We start from the raw sequence: 4,949 nt of genomic DNA on the forward strand, positions 1-4,949 counted from the left end.
TGTGTTAGGGGCACCTAAGCTTGAAGGCACAAATCTCACTGTGGGTGTGTGTGTGTGTGTGTGTGTGTGTGTGTGTGTGTGTGTTTCTGTATATAAATGTGTATATGTGTGTGTTTGTGTACATGTGCACTGTTTTGTGCTCTGTCATATGCAACCTCTTTAACATTTTAAATCTCATGCAAATTCCTCTTTAGTTCGGTGGATTCAAATAAACGGGCTTTAAAATGTGTGTGGGATGATGTGTGCGCCACATCTCCAGTATTTCTGAAGAGAGGAGAGCAGAGATTAAATCAACTGAGTTCCCCTGACAGCTCTCTCTCACTCACACACACACACACACGCACACACACAAACTGGAGTGCCTCAATCTAATCTTCTCCAGGTCAGACAGATGTACACGGAGCAATGAGAAGCAGGTGAGCTCTGTGTGTGTGTGTGTCTTGTAGTTGGGGATTTCTGCCATGTTAACTACCGCAACATGACGGATGGCAGGGCAAAGACACCGACATATACGCGCCATTTTATAAACCAATAACCTGCTCTGGGTTGTGTTGCATAGAAAATCTATCAGAGCTGAGGCGGGGACGCCAGGTTCAGGAGACCGCACTGTAGCAAAACATCTTTTTGTTTCATAAAGCGGTGAGCATGGTGAGAATTTTAGATAATATGCTGAAAGAATTTTTGGCTTTTCTTCTGTCATGCAGTCAGCACACTTTAACTGAAATATGATTTCCATATACTGCATCCAGTTGTGAGTTATTACAGTAATAATACCTGAGAGGGCATTCTTTATTGTGATTATGGGTATGACAATGATTTAGAGACATACTCGTACTGTCGGAACAACAAAGTACCCACAACAGTACTAGAACAGTCCCTCCTGGGTATCATTGCTTTTATGCAGCAGTTAGCGGCACATGTGCTCAGTGAAAAGCTTCCTCAGGAGGAGGCTTATGTGAACATGACAATAAAAGGTAGGACACAGCTAGGGAGATCATAAACTAGCCCCTTGGTTGCTAAATGCATCTAATAAAACACATCTAGCAATATTTTACGAGACCCATGACTATGGTTTGAATGCCTCTTTGACCGATCAGATTGCATGGCTGAGAGCGCAGGGTGTTATATTATCGCTGGTGAACTGAGATAACGAAAAACCTACTTGACAGTGGTTCTCAAAGTCGGGTGTTGAGCCAACATGGGCTCAGTGGGGGAGCTTTCGGTGGGTCCAAGCAAAAATCAAGAATGGTTCCCAGCTGCACCAAGTTTGTTACTGTATGTAAAAAAAAAATGCATCAGAGCCACCCACATCAATAAGGCCTGATGAAAGGGGGAAAGTATCCCTAAATTATGTAAATACGCAAACAGATTGAGGCCTATTTATCAGGGGTGGGAATAACCAGACGTCTCCTGGTATGACATCACCACAATACCATCTTATTGTGATATTAAACCTATTGCAAAATTCTGAGATATATTGCAGTTAATAATCTTTTTTCCAACTTCCAATTTTTCAAAATTTCAAATGATGTCCCCAAAAGGAAACTTTGTCAACAGCTGTTTATCTAAAAATAAACATTTCTCTGTTTGTTCATATGACTTTAATTTTATTGCTGAAAAATGGGATTGTCAAGCAGACAAATTGACCAACACATGTACAGTATTTTTTTTTTTAAAAGATCAATCTGACCAACACATATTTAATAAAAGATTGATACTTGGCCCCTGTGTATTGATACATTTTTGCCCCTGAAAATATCACAGTACTATGCTGTATAGATTTTTTTTAATATTTATCGTCTTAATATCTGCAGGCACTCTTTGGAAAAGGTACTAAGGATCAACGTGAGCTGAAGAAAAGGAATTTTCTCCATATTTTTCCACTCTATGGCAATGAGTGGCCCTAAAGAATCTTGTCTCCTACCATGTCCTAATAAAGTCTTATTAGATTTGGTGTAAATGGCAGAACACCTCGGACATTCTTGGACTCCATTTTTACAGAGAGCAGTAACATTTTACAAGGTGAAGCCACTTTTGTTCCTCACTGGTCCTCCTGTTACTGTGTGCGATTTGACTAGGGAGAGAGACTACTGGGGACATTTTCATATTGATGATGCAACATTAAAGTTTCTCCCTCTGGTCCTTGCTCTGAGCATTAAAAAACCAAACTTTATTCAAACCTTAAACAATTTAGCTGACACACAAAAGAAATATTTGAGTTTGTATCTGAAAATAACCAATATGAGTAGCTGCAACAAATAACCATTATTTTGCCCTGAAGACCTGAAAACACCCATTAAGCTTAATCATGTGTAATTCAATACTGAAACACAGTCTTCTTGTTTTGGCTGTTGAGTTGAACCTCGGGTCATGAGCAACATAAACCACCGACATACCCATCATACCAAGGGGCCCAAAGGACGAGTTGCCTCCTTAAACAAATATGACCCTTAGCTTTCATCCCCAGAGGCAGCCAAAGGGGACCGCATTGATCCCATTTTTCATACACCCGTAATGTATAATGCATAAAGAGCTGCAGCCCTGCACACACTAACCACCATCAGTGGCTTTCAAGGTAGATTATCATGACTTTTATATATAAATATTTGAGTCATCCTCTGATAGATTGTGTTTTATAAAGAACAAGATTTTTTTTAATTTTTATTTATTTGATTGATTAGCAGAGTTCTCTCTCTCTACCACTTGTCTGTGTTCATGCATGCCATGTGTTGCAAGTAGAAACACTATGCCTCATGGGAAAAGGGAGAGCGGACAGCGTTCAGCCAAGATATTGTCATCAGCATGGTGAGAAAATCAGTCCTTCCACAAATATGCAGAGTATTTTTTGTGATTGTTGCGGACAAAAATCCTTGATTATACGGCACGTTTTATTAAAAAATGCAATGGAATATGCGGGATATTTATGCAATTTTATGCAATGAAATTGCTGGAACTTGCAAAAACTGCAGTTTGATGAAAAAGAGACTGTCTTGTTGCGTAATTATGTTACTTCATAACATTCCCATGGCAACAGGGGAAAATGGCTGCTCTTGTGTGAAGTAAACGCAACATTTTTCAACTTTCTGCTAAGATATATGTGACTTTTTTTGCTACGGAAATGCAGGAATTATGAAATGATGCAAGCCCCGCATTACTTTGAACAGAAATCAGCAATTTATGCAGCAAAAGTGCGGCATTTAAAAAAAAATGCAGCCCCCGCATAAATATGCAGACTTTGGCTGCTAATGCATTGAATTATGCAATCGCATAATCACGTTCTTCTGGAGGGAATGGCAAATGGTCAGTAATGAATGAAATACAACTTAATATAGCTGCAGTTCTAGGGTTGAGTTTTAAAGACGCAGTAGGACTTCCCAGCAATGAATCTGTGGTATAATAACCAGTAAATATAATTAAGCTATTTTGCAATACCCTACTGTCCATATACTGCACCTTTCTACACTAAGGGTTCCATGTACTATCTCTGCATGTTCTTATTTGCCAGTGTGGCTCTGTGTGTTTATCTAGGTAACAAATACATCTTCCTGTCCACCTGTCTGTTTGGCCATCTGTCCCCTGCCCATCTACCCGTGTGTATCTGCCCGCTGGGCAGATCTTAATGTGTGAATGAGGAGGATTTTTCACCCTACATTTCTTACCATTCGGTTTTAACACCTCTTACTCCGCCAATCCCCCACTCCCTCTCTTTCCATATCAATTTCGGGCTCTGTCTTTTTTCTTTCACAATCTTTTCGCCTCTCTTTCTGCATTCATGTATTTCTCTTCTTTCTTCACTCTTTAATCCCATCACCCTATCTCCTTTATATTCCCTGCCCTCCTTTCTGTATTCCCATGTGTTTGTCTCTCCTCATCAATGACAGCTGCCACTCACACTCATACTGTACATGTGGGTTGCTATGACAACACACCCATGTGCTCAAATATTAAAGACTCACTTGCTTTCCCATGCACATAATTCATGTATTTATTAAAATGATGGTAAACCACAGGGGCCAGTATCAATGCTGCTGCCCCGTGTTTTTAATACTCTGATTAGGTTGGTTGTCTTTTCCATAATATTTTTTCAGATTTCAGACCTATTTCTGCAACATCTCAAAATATGACACTCAAATATGTACAGCTTCAACACATATACATATGTATATGCTTCTTGCATTCCCCTATCTTGTGTCTGTCTGCGTGTGTGTCTGTTTATGTGTGTGTGTGTTTCTGCATGTATTATTTGTAAGCTCTTAAAAACCTAAACAAAATCAGTATTCTGTGGCATAATTCATCAAAGCAGTACATTAAAACAGTAGTTTGTGTTTTTAGTCTTGTGTTAGGGACGTAACACACTGATTCAACAGTTTCCACTGTGTCCCAGATCAGCATGTTTTAGAAACACACAGGTTTCCTGATGCAGACAAATGACTTTAGATGTTGGATTACTGCAGTCCTAGGTTTTAGTGAGCACGTCAGCTAATTTTCAACCCAAGCACATGTAATGGTGTCCTATTTTTTAAATTCATTAGCAAGGAAATGTCCCTATATCCCACTGCCAACGACTGTTAATGAGGAATATTAGATATTTCTCAGGTAGAGAATTTTAAAGAAAGCAGTCACTTTTAAAGTTATTTTTTGACCTTGCTAAATACTTCTTACTCAGACATCATTAAATTACATGTCATTTCATTTGGCTGACGCTTTTATCCAAAGTGACTTGCAATAAGTGCATTCAACCATGAAGGTATAAACTCAGTACCGCAAGAACCACATAGAAGTACATTAGCTTCAAGTGCAACATTAGTGCAACATTTGTTTTTAACCGTCATCTCCTCAGCCAAGTCGCGGTGGGAAGAGATGTGGTTTTAGCCTGCGTTCTTTCAGCGGTTGATGAGGAACCATACAGGAGCTAGGACAGCAAACAGTGGAAAAAGTATTCAGATCCT

General features: G+C 39.4%; 1 long non-coding RNA gene across 1 annotated transcript in view; it reads left to right on the forward strand.

The window, feature by feature from the left end:
* LOC117960793 overlaps positions 1–4,949 on the forward strand; it is a 27,227-nt gene that overhangs the window by 7,531 nt on the left and 14,747 nt on the right. Inside the window, exon 2 of the long non-coding RNA XR_004660227.1 lies at positions 2,802–3,300. This is a non-coding gene — a long non-coding RNA (uncharacterized LOC117960793). The remainder of the gene's footprint in view (positions 1–2,801; positions 3,301–4,949) is intronic.

Source organism: Etheostoma cragini, chromosome 17 (genome assembly GCF_013103735.1).
Source record: "Etheostoma cragini isolate CJK2018 chromosome 17, CSU_Ecrag_1.0, whole genome shotgun sequence".
Classification (NCBI taxonomy): domain Eukaryota; kingdom Metazoa; phylum Chordata; class Actinopteri; order Perciformes; family Percidae; genus Etheostoma; species Etheostoma cragini.